This window comes from Diceros bicornis, chromosome 35 (genome assembly GCF_020826845.1).
Source record: "Diceros bicornis minor isolate mBicDic1 chromosome 35, mDicBic1.mat.cur, whole genome shotgun sequence".
NCBI classification, from domain to species: Eukaryota; Metazoa; Chordata; class Mammalia; order Perissodactyla; family Rhinocerotidae; genus Diceros; species Diceros bicornis.
The window spans coordinates 28,270,217-28,294,546 of NC_080774.1; the positions used below are offsets into that span (position 1 = coordinate 28,270,217).

At 59.1% G+C, this 24,330-nt stretch overlaps 1 protein-coding gene and 2 pseudogenes across 2 annotated transcripts in view; 1 reads left to right on the forward strand and 2 right to left on the reverse strand.

The window, feature by feature from the left end:
• Nucleotides 1–24,330, reverse strand: part of LOC131398381 (cationic amino acid transporter 4-like) — a 110,896-nt gene that overhangs the window by 56,744 nt on the left and 29,822 nt on the right. The window lies entirely within an intron of this gene.
• LOC131398396 (tubulin alpha-3 chain-like) lies at nt 1,239–4,017 on the reverse strand (annotated as a pseudogene).
• Nucleotides 17,403–19,636, forward strand: LOC131398393 (derlin-3-like; annotated as a pseudogene).

Consider the following 24,330-nt stretch of genomic DNA (forward strand, 5'->3'; position numbering starts at 1 on the left):
CCTAGGAGAGCCTCCTGCACTCTGCCAAAGGATCCTCTTTGATGTGCTGTCTCCAGGCGGTGTTCAGCCTCAGGACTCAGGGCTGCCATAGGACCCCCGGCTGAAAGGACTGACAGAAACGTACTCAACATAAATGCTACTCAGAGAACATAAACACAGTAGGTGTGCGGCGACTGTGGGGCTTGCCCGGGTTCCTGATGGTGGTGTTCTGTCTGCTCAGGGAGAAACAAAGGCAGCAGTGCTTGCGGTGGAGGCCCAGCACTGGAAGCTCACGATGCCCAGGAAGGATCCAGCCAAAGGAGGCCCCACCAGCCCAGTGCCACCAGGCTGCCCAGGGGGGTGGACCAGGGAAGAGCCCCATTCGGAGCAGCACCTGAGACAGGCGGAGACTTCTCACACCAGCCGGCTGTGGGCTCCCCACCCACCCCCAGCAGAAGCTCTGTGTGGCTTCCTCCAGTTGGTGATAAACCTTTTTGAAAAATTGAGGGTCCATTCAAGACATTTTCTGTCACCTTTTGAATATATCAAGGCACAAAGATTTAGAACTAGTTCTGTGTGCTGGTCCTGGTTATGCTACAGCTGAACTAACCAAGTGACTTAAACCAGTGACTTCACCCTCCTGGACCTCAAGTTCCGCTCTGAGAGAAAATATCCACACTACTAGGTCTTTAATAAAGACATATACACGTTGTGCTTCAAGTGAAAGGTATGACGCTTTTACTGAGACCACGGACAGTGGGGACAAAGATGAATTGTGTCGTGACCTAGAGTTTCTAACCTTCTGTGGGTCATAAATGCCGTGGAGAATCTAAAAAAACACTTTTCCCCCCAAAACTGTCATGACCTTACACATCTGACCCACAGTTTCAGGGGTTTTGTGGACCCTCTCCTTCCATGGACCTCAGTTTTGAAACTCCAGTTCTAAGCTTTTATACTTTAGTCTACATGTCCCATCAATGGAGAAGCCTGAAAAATGGCAAATTCAATGGAAAAACCTAACTCAGTTTTCCTAGAATTTAGTAAATCTTGAGGCTTTGAAACCTTGGGTGGGAAATTCTGACTGTCTTGCCCAGGGTCACATCACGTGAGCAGCGGCTCCTCACAGATGAAGCTGGTGCTCCACCCGCTCCAGCAGCGCAGTGCTGTGCGGCCCAGACCAGCCCCCCAGGTTGGGGGTCCCCCCACTGCTGTGGGCGGACGAGTGTGTCCCCACCGAGAACCACAACAGACAGAGGTTTAACACAGAAACTTTAATAGGTGAGCACACCTGTGACGTTATAGTGGGGAGGATACACAGGACTGGCCTCCAGCCACACGCACCCACTCAGTACTCTTCCCCTTCTTCGGCCTCTGCTTCCACGGAATCCACGCCCACCTCCTCGTAATCCTTCTCCAGAGCCGCCAGGTCCTCGCGGGCCTCAGAGAACTCTCCCTCCTCCATGCCTTTCCCCACGTACCAGTGCACAAAGGCTCGCTTTGCGTACATGAGGTCGAACTTATGGTCCAGGCGGGCCCAGGCCTCAGCGATGGCGGTAGTGTTGCTCAGCATGCACACGGCCCGCTGCACCTTGGCCAGGTCTCCCCCGGGGACGACAGTAGGGGGCTGGTAGTTGATGCCCACCTGCCAGAGAAGGGGAAGAAAGCACTCTGTGAAGCTTCTGGCAAACCCAGAAATGGTGGCTGCTTTCATGGAAACAGAAGACACACAGGTCCCCTCTGGTGAACCGGGAGAAGGCACCGTTCACCCTGCAGGCTCTGAGCCCTTCTTGGTGCCAGGCAGGGTGCCAGGAGAGTGGGGTGAGGGTTTCCAGACAAGGAAACCAGGGAAAGAGGAGCCCCGGAGTCAGCCACCCTGGCTAGGTCCCAAGCTGCCTGAAGGGCTGTGTCCCAGCAACTGTGACATGTGATAGGTGCCCAGGTGTCAGGACTGTCTTCCTTCTGAAAAAGGACACTCCTTTGGATTCTCTGAACGTTATTTTTCCAACAGGCTTCAACAAGATGGAGATTAATTTCCGTGGCTGAAACCTTTGCCACCCAGACAGATTCAGAGTACACAACTGCGGTTGTGGAGGGAAGGTCATGCCCCCTGCTTTCCCACAAAATGAGCCAGCCTATGCAGAGCAGGGTGACAGGCACACTGTCAGAGGTCCCGGGACTGCTGACACCACTGCACCAGGAGGTGGTTGATGTGTGTGCTAAGTAAGAGGAAGGGGGTGACGTTCTAGGGCTGGGACCAAAGGGGAGGCATTCCAAGTTTCAGATGAAAGGGACAACGTGACCAGAGGTTTTGGCAGCAGCACACAGGGTCAGCAAACCTTGTCTGTAAAGGGCGAGACACTACACATTCTAGGCTGGGTGGGCCACGCGGTCTGTTACAGCTCCTCAGTTCTGTCTGTGCAGCAAAAGCTGCCACAATACGCCAATGAGCAGGTGTGGCTGTGTTCACACACAACTTATTTACAGAACCAGGCGGCTGGTCCACCCACCACACTGACCCCCGAGCTAGAGGAGGAGGACCAGAGGAGGAAGGCCTATTTCAGAACCCACTGCAGCAGGCCCAGCAGAAGCAGTGAGGGTCTGAGCTAGCAGAGGAGGCCTGAACAGGCTCAGGGAAGCACCTCCCAAGGGAAAGAATCCACAGGCTTCAGTGACCGAGACTTGGACAAAGCTGGAGAGCGACAGCAAGGTTTGTGTCCCGTATCCAATGGAAGGTGGGGACGCACTGTGGCCTGAGGAAAACTCAGGCCAGAATTTCTAGGCTTACCAAGAGAGAAATAAAGATGTTGCCATTTTCTTCACAAAAAGATTCATGATAGTTTTTCTTTAAATCCAACACTGCACAGGACATTTAAATTGGATGTAGTTTCTACATACTATGGAATGAAGTAAGATTTAGTGACAGCAATCAGTTTATAGAAATTCCCCAATTCCAAATATCCACATAAGTACCACAATGCCCTGACAATGCCTACATTTATCAAGCCAACCTACATTTCCCACACTAATTCTACCAGCCAGGAAAGGGAACAAAAATCCTTCAAAAAATTCTCTATTCTGTTAAAAAAAACACTCTCACCACAGATCTATGGTGTGATGACTCAAGAAGGAAGTTCAAAAGATGCCACTGAATGAATGCTCACTCTGGTTCCCTAAGTTATGACCAAGAGCAGAGCTGCCAGGGAACAGGAGAATTCTCTGCAAAGGGCAGTGTTCTACTGCAGGGTCTGCTGCTTGCTAAGAGGTAGACCCACTCCAAACCACCCAGTCCTACCTTAAATCCAGTCGGTCACCAATCCACAGACTAGATACTGTGCTTGGTATTAATGGTGGCGATGGCCATGTTGACGTCTTTCGGGACCACGGTCCCCTGTACAACATGCAGCAGGCCATGTACTTGCCTGTGGCGAGGGTCACCCTTGACCATCTGGTTGGTGGGCTCGCAACAGGCATTGGTGATCTCAGCCACAGACAGTTGCTCATGATAGGCCTTCTCAGCTGAGATGACCGGGGCGTAGGTGGCCAGGGGGAAGTGGATGCGGGGGTACGGGACCAGGTTGGTCTGGAATTCCATCAAGTCCACATTCAGGGCCCCATCGAATCGCAGGGAGGCCGTGATGGAGGACACGATCTGCCCGATCAGACGGTTGAGGTTGGTGTACGTGGGCCGCTCGATATCCAGGTTGCGCCGACATATGTTGTAGATGGCTTCGTTGTCCACCAGGAAGGCATAGTCAGAACGTTCCAGAGTCGTGTGGGTGGTCAGGATAGAGTTGTAGGGCTCCACCTCGGCCGTGGATACCTGGGGGGCTCGGTAAATGGCAAACTCGAGCATGGACTTCTTGCCATAGTCCACCGAGAGGCGCTCCATGAGCAGAGACGCAAAGCCAGAGCCAGTGCCGCCCCCAAAGCTGTGGAAGATGAGGAAGCCCCATAGCCCTGTGCACAGATCCACCTGAGAGAAAGCAGAGAACGTGAGCCAACGCCTGCAGAAGCCACACCGCCCACCTCCAACCAGCCACAGTCACTTCTCTTCCTCTGCAAGATCATACGACTCACATCCTCCACAGTGAACACGCATTACACCTAGAGGCAGAGCAGAGCAGACGTTAAAGATGTATGGATGCACCACAGCCACACTGGAGAGTCAGACTGTGGACTCGTGATTCTGGCCTCAGTTTTGCCAAAATGTCCTCCTGGTCGCAATCTCTGGCCTGCACTACCGTCCAGGACAATGGGCACAGGAAGCATTCTCGGCGCTCGTCTTACCGGTTTGCGGATGCGGACCAGGACCAGGTCAACGATCTCCTTGCCGATGGTGTAGTGGCCTCTGGCGTAACTACTGGCTGCGTCTTCCTTCCCGGTGATCAGCTGCTCCGGGTGGAAGAGCTAACTGTAGGTCCCTGTGCGCACTTCATCTACAGAGGACACAGGGGTCACGAGTCTTTCAGGCCTATTGTTAACTCACCAGGGTGGACAGATTCGGGACAGTCCCATTCTCCCAAGCACATGCTGTTCCTTGTAAGTCATCGGCATCAGTGTCTCCTAGAAAAGTCTCTGTGTAATACGCAGACCGCAACTGCAACCTATGACTCTAGGAGAGAAGAGTCAACTCACAGCACAAATGCCAGGGTGACCGGTTCCCAAGGAAGGGAATAGAGCCCTCACACCTGCACACAGGAGATTCTACACATGCATGTTTTTTCATACCCGTAGCTACAGCCAAGAGTATAATTTAAAACTCCCTTACATACCAGACAGTCACCAGGTGAGCATGACTTTTGCTGGGCAGTCCCATCAGGGCGCCTTATGTGGCCTGGGTCTCACAGACTTTAGGGTGACATTCTGTCATCTCCCAGGTGGCCACTGAAAGGTGCTTTCTTTGCAGCTCTCCTTGGAAACTACCTCAGACTCCTAATCTGGAGGAACCCAACGAATGTTCTATACTTACCTTTCTATGTCTAAGATGCAGGTCAAGAGTTGTGCACCAGCATGAGGAGGTGCACAGCATGAAGAAGGGACCAGTGCTTGGGTACCCTGCAAACAGGGTCTACACAACCACCAGACTGGGGCTGAGGTGGCCACGAGTGAATCTATCCCCAGCCCATCTTCCTGCTCGCCCACCTTACAGTAGGTTTTTCTAAATTTGGAGCCTGAGTCCCACAGACATTTCAAGCACTAACCTCCTAGTTTCTCACTTAACGTGGCCACGGGCATACACTTGTACGTATGTCCTTTCTGCAGAGGGGTTCAAAGGAGCACACGTGGGGCTTTAGCGAGGCTCTCCCACCCTCCCAGGACAGACGCCCTGAGTGTCCGAGTACCTACCAATCACGGTGGGCTCCAGGTCCACAAACACTGCTCTGGGCACATGCTTGCCAGCCCCAGTCTCGCTGAAGAACGTGTTGAACGAGTCATCACCACCACTGATGGTTTCGTCACTTGGCCTGTGACCATCGGGCTGAATGCCATGTTCAAGGCAGTACAGTTCCCAGCAGGCATTGCCAATCTGGACGCCCGCCTGCCCCACGTGGATAGAGATGCATTCGCGCTAGGAACCAGCACATAAAGGTGAGACCCTCGTCTTTAACGCAATTGTCACTCTATGGCATGCAGAACATACGTATGTGCTACAGAGTGTCTACAGCTTTCTCAAACCTTATTTCGCACAAGGTTTATGTGACCGTTTTATGTGAAAACAGACATGCTCTAAACCACCCTAGCTAATAAGCGCCAGAGTTAACCCAGAACCTAAGTGTTTGCTACTGTACAAAAATTAGGTTATTTTAAAACATGGAAGCTGAGTAATGTCAACAGTAAACTCCACATTATGGTTAGTCACATAATTCTCTGAAGAATATAGCAGGGGCTGGCGAAGTGGCATAGTGGTTAAGTTCACACATTCCGCTTCCGCAGCCTGGGATTTGCCGGTTCGGATCCTGGGCACGGACCTACTCACTGCTCATCAAGCCATCCTGAGGCAGCGTCCCACATACAGCAACTAGAAGGACCTACAACTAGGATATACAACTATGTACTGGGGCTTTGGGGAGAAAAAAAGAAAAAGACTGGCACCAGAATTTAGCTCAGGGCCAATCTTCCTCAAAAAAAAACAACTAATGACTGCTATATAAAAAAAAAAAGGAATATCTGACCACATGCTTGCATCAAAGGGCTTCCTTGCCCTCTGGCTTCCGCTTGCTCCAGCCAGTGGCAGGCAGCAGCAAAGACCTCGAGGTTAGAAGAAAGTGAGGGCAGGTGCTCCCTCCCGTGCTCCCTCCTTGCCAGACCTCCAGGGGTTGCTGGAGGCCGCTTATCAAGGCCACAGCTTTCAGCAGCCAGCGCTCCTCATAAAGATGCCCTGTCAACTTCTAGTGACCACTCCCTTCCCTTCCCCCTTCAAGCCTCGGAGGTGATGGTTCACAGACACCCCGAATGCTGGGCCACTGCGCTGCCCTTCGGTGGTTTCCTGAAAATCTGCCCATTCCGTTACAAACAGTACCTTTTAAAAGATTCTCCCCAAAGCACATATTCTGAATGTACCATCTGTTTCCTGCTGGGAACCTAACTGTACAGACTCAAACCACTTGTCCAGTTGTAGACACATCATCCTTACAAATACAGAGAGGAAACCAAATGAAACTTGAGGTCTCCCACCCACCCTAAATTCTAACGCACAATCCCAAGAACTTGAAGTTCTGTTGTTTACTATACAAGCACCAAACTCAGAGTCATCAGGGCATCAAAGATGGACATAACCTAGCAATCCCCCCATATCACTCCAGAAGGAGGCATTCAGTTCCAGAAAGAACTTCTCCAGTGACAAGGAACTCCCTCCTCCAGAGGAAAATTCCTCAACACTCTGGGAAGTGCTCTGGAATCCACCCAACCACACCATTTTCAAATCCATATTATCGTTGTGCCTTCCTTAAGTCCAGACACCCTGCATTTCATGGACTGTCTCCCAGGAGGCCTGATGTGGCATTTGACTCCTCAGCCCCAGTGTGGTCAGAGTCAGCTCTGTGACCTGGGGAAGCCCCCCAACTTCTTCATTTACAGAATGGGGGCTGGGGAGCTAAGTGGTCTGCAAGGCCACTTCCATCTGATTATCTAACCAATGACATAATCAAAGCAGTCAGGAAAATCACACCTAGCTTTCAACAGAAAGCCTTAATTACAAATTCATCGCCAACCTCACCTGGATCATTAAAATTTACATTTCATTAGTCAGCTCTATCTCCTCTCTGAAAAAATTATTCAAAACTTCCTGTGATCTTTCCAAACTCCAGACCAACTCCTCTCTTGATATATATTTTTTAAATTTTATTTATTTATTTATTCCCCCAAAGCCCCAGTAGATAGTTGTATGTCATAGCTGCACCTCCTTCTAGTTGCTGTACGTGGGACCCAGCCTCAGCATGGCCGGAGAAGGGATGCGTCGGTGCGCGCTCAGGCTCCGAACCCCGGCAGCCAGCAGCAGAGCGAGTGCACTTAACCGCTAAGCCACGGGGCCGCCCCGTCTCTCCATATTTTTGGAAGATGACCTTGTTCTTTTCCTACCAGAAGATTCACCTTCCTGCCCCAAATGTGCAAACAGACCCTTCTCTCCCCTTCCTTTACTCTACAATGAAGCCGTGTTCTCGTGTGAATGAGCCCTTGCTCCTACTGATCCCCTACCCAGCAAGGTCCTCAGAGGAATCAGGGTGGAGTTCCCAGGCCGCCAGGGGTCCACAGACCTCTGCAGGGCACAGGGAGACAGAAGCATTTCACAGTAGGACTAGGAGGTTACCAGTCCCTCCACTGTGTTGACATTCGCCCTGATGGTGCACAATCAAAGGTGGACACAACGGCTGGCGCCTGAGCCCGAATCACGGCAGCGGCACCAGACTGTACCAGTGGTCACTGGGTTCCACACACTTACGCGCTCAGAGTAAAAAGAAGAAAAAGTAAAGCCAGATTCACTTAAGAATGTCCCTGATGCAGCAGAGACGCTGATTAACTGTACTAAATCTCTCCCTGGAGAACTGCCACAAAACGGAAAGTTTTGTGGGACGCGGCACTTGTGCACAGGCCGAAACGCAGCGGCTCGGGAGGAGCCCGGGGCATTTGTTTGAGTCGCCAGCTGAACTAGCTGCTTTTCCACGGAACGCTGTTTTCACTCGCAAGGACTGACAACCCGGCTGTTCAGACTGCGGGGTCTGTTATTTACGGTAACGTGCTGCTTGAAAGCGAGTCTTTGTAAAGCGGCTCATCTTAATCTCTAACGTGAGCAGCCCCGGCAGACACGACCCCACGAACACGGGCTCTGGGTCCTCGAGAACCTGCAGTCGCGGAGGGAGGTCCGGAGACCGCCCCCAGCCTTCGGGACCCCAACACCGTCTGTGCTCCCGGGGCCCGAGTCCAGGCCGAGCAACGACCCGCCGCCACCCCGGCTCCTGACGACACGATGTCCGGGAGCCGCCGCACCTGCACCCCCTTCACCGGACGCTCCCACGCCGGGTCCCCACCGCCCGGGGCCCGCACCCCAGAGGACGAGCCCGTTCCGGGCCCCCGGGCCTCGCGGTGCCCCCGGCCGCCGGCGCTCCGCTCGCCCCACAGGCCGGGCCGCCCGCGCCCTCTCCCCGCGGCCCCCGGGCCTGCCCCCGCCGCCTCACGTGGCGGCTTCGTCCGCCCTCCCGCCTGGGCGTCCGCGGGGCGACAGTGCCGGGGTCCCGCCAACGCCTGCCGGCCCGCAGCGCCGCCTCCCGCCCCGGCCTCACCATGCTGAGCTCCCCGCCGCCGCCGCCGCTCCTCGCCCTCAACGGCTCCTCGCCCTCAACCGCCGCCGCCGCCGAGCGCGCTCCCCAGAGGAGCCCGCCGCTGCCCCGCGGCCATTGGTCCCGAGCGCCTGGGGGCGGACGGACGCCGGGAATCCTACTTTCCATTGGCTCTTTCTGGAGGCACCGAGTATGGCGCTTTCTGAGTGGATGCGGGTTTGGCGGGAAGGTTGGGACTCGCCGAAGGCGGAGGGAGGGCCCGGCGATCCCGAGCGTCCTCGGACCTTAGGTTCGGGCGGCCGCAGCGCCCCCTGGGTGGGGCACAGGACCTTACCGTGCACGTGACCCCCCGACCTTGTGCTGCTGTCCCGTTGCAGGGCGCCCCAGGCCGGCTCGCCTTCCTGCTCCTTATTCGGGTCTTTGCAGACATGCCTGCGCGTCATCTACCCAAAGTCTGCACCCTCTTTCTTGTCTGCCCCTTTACTGGTGCAGAAAAGCCTTCCCATCCAGCGCCCAGGGACGGGCGGGATTTGATTACTTCTTTAATGAAGAGTGGGATTCCAGGGACAAGAAATGTGGAGGGTCCAACGCAGTCCTCACGCCCCTAAGAGCTGGGTTGGGGCACAGTGTCCCTTTTGGAGGACTTGGGAACAATCACTTCAGTCCTCCCTTCGGGAAAGCCAGACTGAACTTTCTTGAGGATCCAGTGTGTATATACTGCTGGCAAAAGCGGGGAAGGAGGAATCCAGGCGTTCCCCAGCTCAGCGCCAGAACGCAGCTCCCGGTTCTGGCGACTCCTTAAGGGATGTTCAAGCAGACCCTTAGCTTGTCCTCCTTAGAGGAGAGTGGGGAACTGGACCCCTGCAATGGGACACACCAGATAGGACTTGGGGAGCCTCTGAAGAGTGCCGTCAGGTTTGCCCTTAGAAGGACAGCTTTGGGGCCGGCCTGAGGCGTAGTGGTTACGTTTGGCATGCCCTGCTGCAGGGGCCTGGATTGCACGGGTTCGGATCCCAGGCACGGACCTACACCACTCGTCAGCCATGACATATAAAGTGGAAGAAAATTGGCACAGACGTTAGCTCAGGGCTAGTCTTCCTCAAGCAACAAAAAGAGAAAGACTGGCAATAGATGTTATCTCAGGGCAAATCTTCGTCAGTAAAAAAGAAATAAAAAGAAAGAAAGACGACTTTGGCAGTAGGAAGCAGGGAGATGGAGGGAGGTTGGCAGAGAGCCAGGGAAACCAGGAGAAAGCCTCCCTGCCGCTTCTCCCCAGGAGAGCGAACCCTTCTGTCTCAGTCAGCTAGGGCTGCCATAACAAAATACCACAGGCCAGGTGGCTTAACCAACAGAATTTTATTTTCTCTGTGGACAGCATAACAAAATGGAGTAACATATGTCAAGGCTTCTAAAATGGAGCTGGGAGGCCATTAAGGACGTGGGGCTTATGCATGCACACCAGAGGGATGTAACTTCTGCACTGGGCTTCACTGCTGTCATCCTGAAATGTGCTGTCCTTCATCTCAGGAAATATGCTGACTCTCACAGATCTAAGTGTCTGAGCTCCGTCATTTTCCTTCTCTGAAGAACTTCTTTGAACATGACTTGCAAGGCAGGTCTGCTGGAGACAAATTCAATTTTTGTTTATCTTAGAAAGTCTATTTCTCCTTCACTTTTTTTTTTTTGTGAGGAAGATCAGCCCTGAGCTAACATCCGTGCTAATCCTCCTCTTTTTGCTGAGAAAGACCGGCTCTGAGCTAACATCTATTGCCAATCCTCCTCCCTTTTTTTCCCCAAAGCCCCCGTAGACAGTCATATGTCGTAGTTGCACATCTTCTAGTTGCTGTATGTGGGACGCGGCCTCAGCATGGCCGGAGAAGTGGTGCGTCGGTGCACGCCCGGGATCCGAACCAGGCTGCTAGTAGCAGAGTGCGAGCACTTAACCGCTAAGCCACGGGGCCGGCCCCTTTCCTTCACTTTTGAAGGAGCAATTTGATGGATACAGAATTCTAGGTAGGTGGGGATTTTTCTTTCAACACTTCAAATATTTCCCTCCACTCACTGCGCAGAGGGACGTGCTCCTTTTACCAGCCCCGGTCTGACCCGGGCACAGCAGCCATTTAGCCACAGGCTTCTGACCAGGGAGGGAATTTTTTCTGGATTTTCGGATTTGGAGTGGAATTCGTCAGCTTTGATGAACTTGTTTCTCTTGTTTGCTTTCTCATTCTAAGCAAATATTCCCTTTCGTACCTAATCTTGCATTTGTGATTTTGCAGTCATTTTCTTAAAGAGGCCCCTAATACCTCATGAAGGTGAATGGCCTATGGGGCTGGGAGAACGTCCTGAGCAAGATGTGGAGGCAGGAGTTCTGGTGGCATCACCAGGGAGGACAAGGAGGCCTGCGCTCTGTGTGAGGAGGCCCGCTAGTGTGAGCTCCCCGTCCCAACGGCTGGACAGCCACCGGTGGGGGGCTGACCTCCCCAGACGTGGGAGCAGGGCCTGGGCTGCTTGGCTGGGATGTCAGTGGTGCAAGCCAGGTGGGAGGCGGGTGAGCCCAGGCCTTTCCGAGCCTCCCCGTCCACCCGCCCAGAGCTCTGAGTCACTGGTCCTGGGCAGAGGCTCCCAGAGCCATGGCCCTGTCTTTACAGGTCCCTCCAGGCCACAGACCAGTACTGCCTGATGACCTGGCCAGCAGGTGACGAGTAGAAGACCGTAGGACAGTGTGGCCTTGGGGTCCACACACACCCCAGGGCCACACGGACCAGACCCAGGTGTGCAGCCTCCTGGGTGTGCAGATCGGCAGTGTGCACACCCTGGGTGTGCAGACAGGCGGCACACACTCGCACGGGTCGCACAGTCTCCTCTCTGTCTCATGGTCCTCCTGTCTCCGTGAACTCGCCTCCCTGGCTCTGCCAGTAGGCCGACTCTGCCGAGCAGATCATCTGCTTCTCCCAAAACACAGCCCACTGAGCCCGAAAATAGCTGAGGCGGGTCAGGGGGGGTCCCCGCCAGACCCTCTGAGGCTCTGCGCACGGGCAGGACGTGGCTTATACATTCTGTAGTGACCACAGCAGGAAGTGGGGATTAGGGGCCGTTGTGAGGGTCTGAGGGCCGGGCACAGGCTCGGGCTGGCCCTGCAGCTGGGGCTGCGAAGGACCCATCTCATCCAGCCGTTGAGGGTCAGAGACAGGGAACCTGAGGTCCAGGCGGAGCCACAGCCCAAGCTGCTCAGCAGGGGAGCCTCGAGGGAGCAGAGTCTCGTGTCAGAGACACTCCAGGAGCCCGGAGGGGGCAGAGAGGTTTTGCATCCAAACCAAGCTGGGGAAGGGTCTGAGGCTGCTCGGTGCTGCCTGGATGGGGACGCCCTGTGCAGACTCAGGCGGGTGATGCCACTCACACCCTGTGGTGATCTCCCCTGTGCCCCAACAAGCGGGGAGCTCCCCACCTCCCCATGGCTCCTTCCATCGCCCCTCAGGGTGGCAAAGCCAGGACTGGCACCCTGGTGTCTTGGTTCCTCTTTAGCTGTGTGTCCTCAAGTACGTTACTTAACCTCTCCGAGCCTGTTTCCCCATCTATAATAACAATGCACTTTGTAAGGTGCTGGTGAGGCTTCAGTGAGGTTATTAAAACCCATGGTGCAGAGTCTGGTGAGGGGTCACTGAGCAGCTATTATCACCAGAGCGCCTGGCTCCAGCCTGGGCTCTGAGCCCCCACTCCACGGTGTCCTCCTCACCCCTGAGACGTGAGTACATTCCTGACTCCGCACCTTTGCTCAAGCCATTCTCCCTGCCTAGCGTGCCCCGTCCTCTCTCCATCCCAACGCTCTTTTGTCAAGAGTCCTCCTGCCTGGTGGCCCCTCCTCAGAGGGCCCGTGGCTCTTTGACCCTGGACCACTGACCGGTCTAGCTCCCCTCGCTGCTTAGTGTGGGCGCCCAGTCTCCCCAGCCAGAGGACGAGCTCCTGCAGGACTGGGGTGGTCCCACTGCCTCCCTCCCACGCCGTTCAGGCCTCCATGGGTCTGCCTGACCACAGGCCCGTGAGAGCTCCGGGTCAGGAGGAGGCGGGCGAGGACACAGGCCTGCAAGAGAGGGTCCTTCCTTAGTGCGTTCTTGCTCACGGGCCTGCGCTCATGCACAGCAGAGGCTGGCCTCAGAGGGGCAGGGGAGCCACGACTGTCACAGGAAGGGGCCCCTGCCCAGAATCTCTGACATCCCCGCAATAGAACAGAGTACAGCCCTCGAGCTGGAGGAGACTCTACAGGTGGACTCTTCCAACCGGCCCATCTCACAGACAGGGACACTGAGGCCGAGGAAGAAGGGGGTGGGTAGTGGCCAGGTCCACTGCTGGCCCTGAGCTGCAGACCCAACCCTGGAGTCCAGGTCCGAGGCCTGCCTGTGCCCAGCAGACAGCACATCCCAGGGATAGAGAGAGCCTGGGGCAGCCCTTCTGAGGGCGGGACCAGAGCCCCAGAGGACAAGGAGCTGGGAGGGCCAGGCTGGAGTACCAGCGAGGGCTTCCCTCAGGCAGTCATGTCCCCGCAGCACCCCAAACTCAGCCTGTCCCAAACCAATGGATGGTCTCCCTCCCAAACCTGGCCCTCCCCCGGGTCTCGCCCCTCTGCCAAGCGCTCACTAAGGCCTGCGGCTCCCACTTCCTTCACTCATCCGCTCCCTCTCTGTCACATGCCCGTCACTGTAGGCGGCTGCCATCCTCCTCCGCTCTGCCCATGGCTTCGGCTCTTGTCCCTTCTTCGTTCAAAGAGCCGCCATCTGATCCTAACCTCACCCCCATGCTGGAAACTCTCCCATGGCTCCCACTGCCCTTGGGACAGAGGCCACAGCCCACACGGCCCTGCTCGGCCTGGCCCAGCCCTCTCCAGCCTCACATTGCACACAACTCCTCCTCCTTCTTGCCCCCATCTTCTCTCTGTCCCTCTGTGCCACCTCAGGACCTTTGCACAGGCTGTTCCCTTGGGGCCCAGCTGATGCCTACTCATCCTCGGCCCTGCCATGCCTCCTTCCTCCCCATCCCACTCAGAGACCCGCTCATTCCTGGAAAGTCCAGGTTCTGCTACCAGACTCAGGGGGCCAGTCCCACCGTGACCCAGACAGGAAGGGCCAAGGGGACACAGCTGCTCCTGGGAGGGGCTGGCTGGAGCTGCGGTGGAGGCCCACCCACTGCAGTTGGGGGGTTCATATACTGGAAGGGGGTGTGCACTGAGGTCTCAGACCCTGAGGAAAGGCCCCCCATGGAGGATGCTCAGGGCCTGCACGGGGCGCCATGTGTTGTCAAAGGAAAACACAGCTGCCTCCCACACGCACACTCACTCACCTGTGTCTGAGTCTTCCAGTTCGTTACCACAGGCATGTGTTGCCTTTGGAATAAGTTGTACTTAGAAATTGAGTGCGTGGGGCCCTAACGGAAGATAGGTGAGCTCTGGTCCCCGCAGGGAGGGCTTCCTGGAGTAGGGGGCATTTCCACCACCCTCCCTTCCTCTCCTCTTTAACAGAACATCTAGCCTGGTAAGGAGAAAATGAGTGGATGAATGAGCCAGAGATCTGGGGCATCCCCAGGAGACAGAGTCCGAGTCCTGAAAAAGAGGTGGCGGTGGTGGTGAGGCGTGCTGGAGGGGAGGAAAGGACTGGAGAGTTCCGTGGGAGCATCAGGTTCTATGTGGGGCTGCGGAGAGGCGGTGCAGGCTTCACCCCAGGTGTCTGGATGGTCCCCAGGGCCTGGTGTGGGAGGCCTGCGAGGAGGAAGGCAAGCTTGGGGGCACGCAGGGGGTGCTGTCCTGCCTATAGGCACTGGGAGAGCCTGGACGGAAGATTTAGGGGTCCCCTCATTTCTCCAGACCTGGGGATCCCGGGACTCCTTGCTCTGCAGCAGGCAGAGTCACCAGGCCAGAGCGACAGCTTGAGGAGTTGGCCCCATGTCACCTTACCAAGGGATGACAGTCCTCAGCACAGGAGAGAGAAGGTGGGCCCAGCCAGCAGGACAGCCACCTGCTGCTTAGGACAGACAGCTCAATAGACGTGAGCGTCCAGCACACGGCCTGCCTGCGTCTCTAGGCCCCGGAACGTGTGATGCTCAGGGCTTCTCTCCATAAAGAACTGTCTGGAGGTGCCCAAGGGTCAGAGGAGAAGTGGACCAGGTGTCTCCCGAGTGGCCTGTCCTGGGCCTGAGACTGGAAGGGAAAGCCTGGACTGGTGATGGAGGTCCACCCCGGCCCTGCTCTGCCTCCTCCTGGGCCTCAGTTTCCCCATATGAGGATCGCAGGGCTCAGAGAAGGGAGTATGTGTAGTAGAATCCACCTGTTGCTCCCCTGGACATCCCGCCCAACTGGCTGCCCCACCCTGGGCTCCCAGCCTCCCAGGAATGTGCTTCTCCCCCAGCCGGGCACCTGCCTTATGGGCCCCAGTGGAAGGGGAGACAGAGTTCCCTGTGGACCACGACACCCCCTCCCCCTGCCCCGAGTTAGCCCTGGCCTGACCCTGAGTGGAGGGCCAGCCAGCGCCTGCTCAGTGCCTGGAGGCAGGAACACCTGCCCTTCCCCAGCTGACAGGAACCCAGCCTCCCTGCTGGCTCCTCCCTGCCCTGACCTGAGCCCTGGATCCCGCCCTGCTGCCACAGTCTACCCTGCTGGGATCTACTCTGCACAGCCCACCTCAGACGTGACCTTGGCCTGCTTCCCTGGAAAACAGAGGCTGTCCAAGGGGGTCCCTCAGCTTGCTCCCACCGCCCCTCTCTCAGCACCCTGGACCAGCTTCTGCTGACCTCTCCTCACCCCTGAACCACATGCATATCCCTTCAGTGCTCCCAGCCTCGCCCTCCCTCCGCTGCCCTCCAGAACAGGGGCTCCGTGAGCCACTCCCAAGAGACCCCTCTCAGCACCCTCCTGGGTCCCTCATTCCTTGGGATCCCCCTGAGATAACTTTCTCACCTAGTCTCCCCCATTCTGTCTCCTCAGGGGGCCTCAGGGCCCGGTCCAGTGCATGCCCCATTGTCCACGCTCACATCCAAGGCTGAGCTCCCACGTTGGTGAAGGCATGTCCGTCTGGTCCCTTCCTCTCCCTCGTGCCCGCCATTGTCCTGGTCACCGGGACCTCGGCAGGGCTGCACCCATGGGCCTTCCCAGGCCACATCCCCCGAGGCTTCTCCCTGCCCTCCTCCTGAGCCCTTTCCTGCTCAGCTCCCGCCCCACCCCAGCCTCCCCAGGCCCCCCTGGGGAGGGGTCTACCTTCCCTCTCTGACCGATGAAGGTGGACTGCCCAGGCCTGGCCTTTTCTCCATCTAGCCTCGCCCCTTGGGCATCTCACTCAGGCCCAAGGCTACAAAGGCCATGGTCTACTGATGACTGACACCCACATCTCGACAGCCTGCCTGACCTCTACCCCTGCACCACTCTTGGATTTTTCCAGACAGAGGTCATACAGACGCCCCGAACTCAGTGATGCCAGAACAGAGCTCTCCATCCGCCCGCCTTTTCTCCAAGCGTTCTCCATTCAGTAATGGCCTCTGCCTTCCCTCCGCTCTGTGGCTCAGGCCTTGAAGTCATCCTTGACTCCTCCCTTACAGCTTTGTCCAGTGGGACAGCAAACCCACATCCCACCCTTCCTCACCCTCCAGGCTCCATGCTGCCCAAGCCACCAATGCCCCTTGCGGCCTCCCCCTGCTCACTGATTCTCTGGCTGTCTGCTGTCCTCACAGCAGCCACAGGGATCTTTTTCAAGTGACAATCAAGCATCACCTATTCACAGAGGCTTCCCAGATCTGCCATCTGGTATGGGGCCCACGACCAGATCCTCCACCCATCACGTGGCTGTTAATTCCGTCAGCGCACTGTCCTGTCTACACTAGCTCTCATGTTAGCACAGGCCTGTGACTGCCTGTCTCCTCGGCTCCAGCATGAGGGACAGCGTCTCTGTTGGTTGCTCTGTCTCCAGCATCTAGAACGGTGGCTGCACACAGTCGGTTGCCAACAAACTGTTGATTAGAATGAATAAAAGTAGCTTCTCTTTCCACCAAAATAATGATGCTTCTCCAGCCGCACCCTCGCGTCCCCCCAGGGGGGGGTCAACACCCCAGCCCGGCCCCTCCTCCAGGCCCCAGGAAGACTCCCACTGGAGCCGCATGTTCCAGCCCGGACCTGGACGTGCCAGGGATTGGGACAGGCAGCTGAGCGCCTCATTTGCGTAGGTCAGGCGGCACCGTTTCCAGTTCTCAGAGGGAAGAAGGACTGGCCCTGGTTGCCCGCAGCCCCAGGGAGGCAACAGAGCCGCCTGGCCAGACTCTCCGTCCTGCCCGCCCCGACTACACCTCCGTGTGGCCCCGCCCCTTCCCATCGTGGATCGCTGGGCCACTCTCTCCACAACCAGTACTCTTAGCCACGCCCCCATGGCGCGCGCTGCCACAGCCCCCACAACAACTGACAGGTGCTCAACCGCGGGGCCAACTCATTGGCCCGAGTCTTGACCCGCCCATGCCCCGTCCCGCCCCCGGCTCCCGGCCTCCTCCTCCTATTGGTTACCTGGTCCAGGGCCACGCCCACTAGACCGACTCTCGGACAGAGATTGGCCGAAGGCCGGCAGGCGGGGCTCGGAGTCCGGTTAAAGAGCGCGCTGGCGGTCGGACCACGTAGGTCTGGGAAGGGTCAATGGCGTGGGGGGGTCTGGTGGCCGACTTCCTGCAGGTGCCGGCGGTGACGCGGGCCTACACCGCGGCCTGCATGCCCACCACCGCCGCCATGGTGAGCCGGGCGGGTGGGCTGGTCGTCGCTATGGTTACAGCCAGAGGCGGGAGGGTCTTCGTGGTTACGACTGGGGCGGGGGGATCGCCATCGTTACAACCCGGGGCGGGGGTCGCCGTGGTTACAGCCCTGGATGGGGGTCGCCTTGGTTACGCTGGATCCCGGGCAGCCCCTGACGCCCCCCTGGTTCCGCAGCAGCTGGAGCTCCTCAGCCCCTTCCAGCTCTACTTCAACCCGCACCTCGTGCTCCGGAAGTTCCAGGTGAGGCCGCCCCGCCCCTGCACCTGCCGCCCCGCCTCGCCCGCCCCCGCCTGACCGCGCGCACCTCGCAGGTCTGGAGGCTCGTCACCACCTTCCTCTTCTTCGGGCCCCTGAGATTCAGCTTCTTCTTCCACATGCTCTTCGTGTATCCTCCCCGCGCGGACAGGGCGGGGGCGCGGAGGGGGCAGGCGGCCCGGCGGGAGGCGCCAGGAGCGGGGAAACTGAGGCCCGGCCCGGTGGCTCTTCCTATACAGACGCCAAGGTTCCGCTACTGCCGCATGCTGGAGGAGGGACTTCGTCTTCATGTTTCTCTTCGGGGGCGTCCTCATGACCGTATCTTTCAGGGCTCTGCAATCTCAGGCCGGGCGCCTGTGGGTCCAGACTGTGTTGCCATGGGGCCCGACTGAGCGCCCAGCCAGGGAGGGACCGAGTGGGTCACTCCAGGTGAGGAGGCACTGAGCCTGCAGCGTGTCCTGAGTCCAGGTGCCAGGGCTAGACCCTCAGTGCTGCACACAGAGTACCACAGGGGGATGCAGGAGAGCCAGGTGGGGTGCCTGGGGGCTGAGCCCCGATGCCAGGAGCAGGAGAACGTGGGGCAGGGACGGGCAGTGGTTGGAGGCTGGGGTGAGGTGGAGAGGCGGGGCAGATCCCTGGGGGCCTGACTGGAAGGGCACACTGGATGGGGGAAGGGAAACCAGTGGAGGATGGCAGGGGTGGAGGAGTCAGAGGGGCCCCCGGCAGGGCTGAGGCCGGCACCAGGGAGGGTCTCCCAGCACCTTGACTCGGCCTAGCTGCTGGGGCTGCTGGGCAGCCTGTTCTTCCTGGGCCAGGCCCTCACAGCCATGCTGGTGTACGTCTGGAGCCGCCGCAGCCCTCGAGTGAGGGTCAGCTTCTTCGGCCTCCTCACCTTCCAGGCGCCGTTCCTGCCCTGGGCGCTCGTGGGCTTCTCCCTGCTGCTGGGCAACTCCATCCTCGTGGACCTGCTGGGTGAGCCTGCCCGTCCATCCAGCCCACCCCAAGCTGGCTGGCTGTCACCTGAGGGTCTGTGGGGGGCCACCCCAGGCTGGCTGCTCCGCCACAGCCCTGCCTCCCGCCCGCACTGGACCTCTCATCTGTCCCCCTCCCCTCCTGCCCTCCCAGCGTCTCTCTTCTTACAGCGCCTTGAACAAGCCAGCCAGCCTGTAGGCTTCACATCTTCAGGCCTGACCTGCTGGTGATTGTGTGGGTCCTGACCGGGGTGGGGATGGGTGGGTCAGGGTTCCCGCCACCGCTCCTGCTCCTTGGATGTCCTCAGGCCCTCCCCTCCCCAGGTCCTGCCCACTTCTGGGCCCTGTAAGCCTGTCCTTCAGGGCCCACCCCGGCCTGCCCTGGGCTGGCAGTGTGTACAGGACACCGGGCACCTGGGCTCTGGGGCCTGAGGTTACTCTGGGCCTGGCTGGGCCTCCAGGGCTGTTCATGGTTGCCTGGCGCAGGCTCTGCTGGCCCCGGGCTCTGGACTGTGGAGGGTGGCCTCGGCATTCCCCGGCTCTCCCCAGGGATTGCCGTGGGCCACATCTCCTACTTTCTGGAGGATGTCTTCCCCAACCAGCCTGTAGGCAAGAGGCTGCTGCTGACCCCCAGGTTCCTGTGAGTGTGGGGATGACAGCCCTCCCCCTACACTCCCTCAGCCGGCTCCCCGCCCTGTGGAGGACCCGGCTGGCCTCAGCTCAGCGTGGGCCCCTCCCCACAGGAAGCTGCTACTGGACGCCCCAGAGGAGGACCCCAATTACCTGCCCCTCCCCGAGGAGCAGCCGGGACCCCTGCAGCAGTGACCCTATCCAGGGCAGGGCCAGCCCCAGGAGCCCGTGTCCCGGCCTCTGGCCGGCCTCCATCCCACCTCTCACCCCTGCTTGCAGCAGAGCAGTCTGTTCTGGAGGCTGGGCCTGTGCCCAGGGCCCACCCGAATAAACAGAATGACCTGCAGCCTCTTCGCCCACAGCACTGCTCCCCTGCCTCGGCCGGCCACCCCCTTCCATGCTGGCCAGGGGCTGCTGGCCTTGACCGGGGGCCACCAAGCCTGGTCCTGCCCTGCCCACCCTCTGCCCTTGGGGTGGGGCTGGCCCAGGGCACAGCTCTACTCCTGCCAAGCCTGGCCTACCATCTCAGACCAATTGTAGGTGGAAGGATAGGAGGCCCAGAGAGGGTGAAGAACTTGCCCATGGTTGCCCAGCAGAGCTTTGAGCTCACAGAGGGCAGAAGGGGAGTTCTCATCTCAGCCCTGCTGGTGCCTTGATGGGCCTTGGGCAAACCCACTCGCACTGGGTCTCTGCTCCCTGCCAGTCAGCGAGGGGCTGACCAGATCTGGGTGGTGAGGGCTGGGACTGGGCTGTCCTGGTTGTGCTGAGCCCCATCTGCAGGGCTCCTGTCTGTGATGCCCTCAGGCCAATGCCTCACTTGGCCCCTCCTGTCCCTCACCAGCCACGGACAAGTGGACGTTTGTCCCATTTTCAGCTGAGCAGCTAGTAGACTTGGCCAAGGCCCCGTGAGGTCAGGTGCAGAGGAGGGCCAGGACTGGGTCCTCTGCCCTTGCTGTGACCCCAAAGCCTTTAGAAGTTTTCCCTCCGCAGAGTCCTGTGACTGGCTGAGCAGAGACCTCTGGGAAGTTCTGTCCCTGCCATGTTTAGCTGAGGACTATGGGAGCCTTATCCGACCACACAGCTCACTGTTCTTTTCTGTAAAGTGGGCATCAGACGACCTGGCCAGCTCTCCTCCTTGTCCCAGACCTGTCCAAGTTATGGTTTATCCCTGGATGGTCAGCAGCACGGGGCTCCTCCAGTCACGTGTCATGTTCACGGGTGACAAAAGTATTGGCCATAGAGTCTGACCTTGATTTTGGAGTGAAACCTTGTGGAGCAGCAGTGGGCTCTGCAGTGGTGTGGGCCAGCCGTGTCTGAAGTGGGGGCCCAGCTGCTGGGCCTGGTGCCTTGGCCCTGCCCCAGGCCTCTCCCCGCAGGTGGGCCAGCCTGCCCAGCAGGGTTCAGGCAGGCTGATTTCATTCTGTCCGGCCAGCTGTGGGGGCCCAGGACTGTCCCCTGCCCCATGGACTGAGCACACACCTCAGCAATGGAGCCCACCAATTTCCTAGGTCAGCCGGGCCTGGGTCTGGAATCATATCTTTGTTCAGGGCCTTCCAGTGAAGCCCAGCTGTCCCCTTGCTGTGAGGTTCCAGCAAGTTCCACTCCTGGACAAAGGGCAAGGGTTTGAGGAACTGTCACAGCCTAGGATGTGCTCCCAGGAGCTCCCAGCCCAGAGGGCCAGGCCCATCTCCCCCTACATCCTGGCAACCAGGATCCCCAGTCCCTACTCAGAGCTCGGCCCTGCCCAGCGTGGGGCTTGGGCTGGGAGCCAGGAGTCACAGGGCACCTGACCTGCTCCCAGGGAGCAGAGCAGTAGTGACCCTGAGTCCTGCCCTGGCACGGAAGGGCCTGCCAGCAACTGAGGGTAGCACCAGCTCCGTGCCGGGGGTCTGGGCCCGTTACCTTCAGTAAGACTGCAGCTGTGCGCCCAGTTCACCAAGTCGTGCTTGGCTAAGTGAGGAGACCCACAGGTGCGGCCCTCATGGATCCCACGTCCCTCCTGTGGAGTGGGGAGGATGAGGATGCAGAGAGGCGGCAAGCTCATCAGAGACAGATCTGGGGAGAGGCCAGAGCAGGGCTTCCTTCACTCCACTCCACCCCACCACTCCCCCAGCCAGGTCTGGGCTGGGTGTGCTGCTCCCCGTGTGTCCTTTCCTCACAACCGGCCCGGGAGGGGGAGCTGGCCTGGGCCACGGCACCAGCCAGCAATGGAGATGGGCCCCAGTCCACCTGTTCTGAGCACGCTGCTGGAAGGTGCGGGAGACGTGCACATGGACACCAGCCTGCGTGCCCAAGGGCCGGAGTCTGGCTACTGCAGCTGCTGGAATCCAGGCTGGTGACGTCCCTGCAGTGCCCACACAGGACAGGGCCTCTGCAAGGAATGCCAGAGAAGCCATGATCCCACCCGGGGGCGGCCTGACTACCTACCTGGACCCAGCGGAGCCCAGGGAGAGCAGGGGAGCCTGTGGCTGCTTCATAAGCAGCAAAGGGGGCGGGGGTGGGGCTGTCACTGAAAGGCAGGTGGGCCCCCTGCCCTCTGAGCCTCTGGACCACACTCCTCATTTCTCCCTCTGTGCAAGGACGTGCGGAGCACGGGTCGGGGGTGGGAAGCGGGAGGGCCCGAGGAAAAGCAAGGGCTGTGCTCTGACTTAGGCCTTGGGTGGCTGTGAGTGGGGTCCTGGAACCCCGTCACCCCCAGCTGCCCACCTGGGATCTGAGGCAGAGAAGGGCAAGAGGCCTGGCCCCCCAGCCTTCGCCACACACCACCCCCATCCAGGCTCCACACCTTGGTCTCCCTCGTCCTTATTTTTATGCCACCGCTTGGAAGAAATGGAACACGACCTGTTGCCTTTTATTGACCAAGTCTTGCTAGCCCTGCCTGGGGCTCCTATACAAAAACACGACCCCAAACGAGGCCTCTCCCTGACCAGAGACCCGGGTGGTGGGGACTGGGGCTTAGCAAATGGAATGTGTGCCCGGGGGAGGATGGCCCTGGGCTGCCCCCTTGCCAGAAGATGAAGGAAAGGCGGGCTGACCTTCTGAATGCTCCTTGGGAGCCAAGCGCCAGTGGGCTGGTTACCAGGCCGGGGCAGTGTTGGTCAGATGCTTCATCCGCCTATAGGAGGGGAGAGGGCAGTGACCCAGGGCCAGCTTCCAGCTCTGGGTGGCTGCCCTCCCCCAGGGATCTAGGGCAGCCAGGAGCAGGAGCGGGGACAGAGACAGGACTTGGCAGGTGGGATTCCCCAGCCCCTCCCTAGGCTGGGGCCTGTCTGCTGCTTGGGGCCTGAGACTGCCCTCTATCCTGCCTGCTCAGGCCCTGCCCACCTCTCCAGGGGTCCTGATACCTGGGTCTGTGCTGTGGTCAGGGAAACGCACCCTGGGGGCTGGACGGGGACTTGTCACCCAGAGGCCTGCTTCTGGAAACACAGGTCCCCTCCTCCTGAACACCAGGTCAGTGGGGAAAGGCGATGGTCCCACCCTGCCTGGAAGACAGTGCCTGTGGGCAGGGCCAGCTGCAGGGGCTTGGGGGGGGTACCTTGTGTTCCTGTCCTGGTCACGGATCTTCTTTTCCATCTCGGCGTCCGTCAGGGTCTCCAGCAGCGGACACCACTGGTCAGCATCGCCTGTGTTCCGGATGGCACTCTCCACCGTGGGCAGGGGGTTCTCACTGTGGGGCGGAGAGAGGAGTACCTGCTGGTCCACGGAGCAGCAGCTGGAAGGCCCTCAGAAACCACTGTGCACGCCCTCCCACCGCCTAGCAGATGGAACAGGGGAGCCAGGGCATGGTGGGAAGGCCCAGGCCTCTCCTGCCTCCTCCTCTGCCTCCTCCCCCCAGGGCCCGTTTCTGTGCCCAGTTCCTCAGAGAAGCACGCCTGAGAGGGGGGGCCGGAGATGTTCCTGTCACCTGAACCTCAAGGCAGAGCCGCCAGGAACTCCCCTGGCAACAACAGTGCTGCCCCCGTGATCCCGGGCTTGTCTTCAAAGGAGACTCAACAGGCCCTTTGCTGCTGCCTCAGCATCCCTGGGTCTGCGAGACTGGGCAGGGGCGTTCCCTGTGGACGTGCTTCCCTGGACAGGACAATGTCACTGGGCCAGCTGTCACCACTGGACCTGGGGGGAGGGGAGGGCTGTCTGCCCGTCTTGGTGTCCAGGGCCCACCAATCAGGAAACAGATGGAAGTGAAAGGAGACTGAGAGGGTCCAACCCAGAGTCCTGGACGGCTCCTCACTGAGGGCCCTGGGCCGGCTTCTCCTGAAGGTTCCACACACTTGCCCCACAGCCCACTTCACTGGGGCTGAACTGAGCCCCAGAGAGGCTGGGCTCTTTGCTTAGGGCACAGAGCTGGGCCCCGGAAGCCTCGTCCACTGACCACTCTACCCTGGGGTCCCTCAGCAATCGCCCCACGGGCCACCGGCGCCTCCTCCTGCCCGGTGGACACACGGCGGGGTGGGGTCAGCCTGGGCGAAGGCTACGAAGGCTGGGGGGTGCTGAGCTGCCTCCTCTCTGGGCCTTGGTTCCAGGTGTCGGGGCAGGAAGCTAAAGAGGCCCAGAGGCCACAGCCGCCAGGAGGGCCCATGTGCCCCCCACCTTCAGGGTTGACCCCCAAACTCCCGGCCTGGCAGACACGCCTCAGAGTGTGGCCCTAACCATGGTCCTCTCTCGCCCCTTCCCGCTGTCCCCCTCCGGCCTCCCCGGCCCCTTTTCTCCCTCCTCCAGCTGGCGGCCTGCTCCTCTCTCCTGAGGCTGAGCCCCCAGAAGGGCCGCCCTGCTCTCCCGCGGCCCTGTCAGGAGTCTGCCCCCCGCAGCATGGAGCCCGCACAGCCCCCTGAGCTCTGGGAGGAGGGAGGGCAGGGAGGGCCCAGGGGAGGCGCCTGGCAGATGCTGATGGAAGAGAAGAGGACGGGGCCCCGGCAGGGCAGCCTTGGTTTTGACACCTCCTCTGGAAAATGGGGAC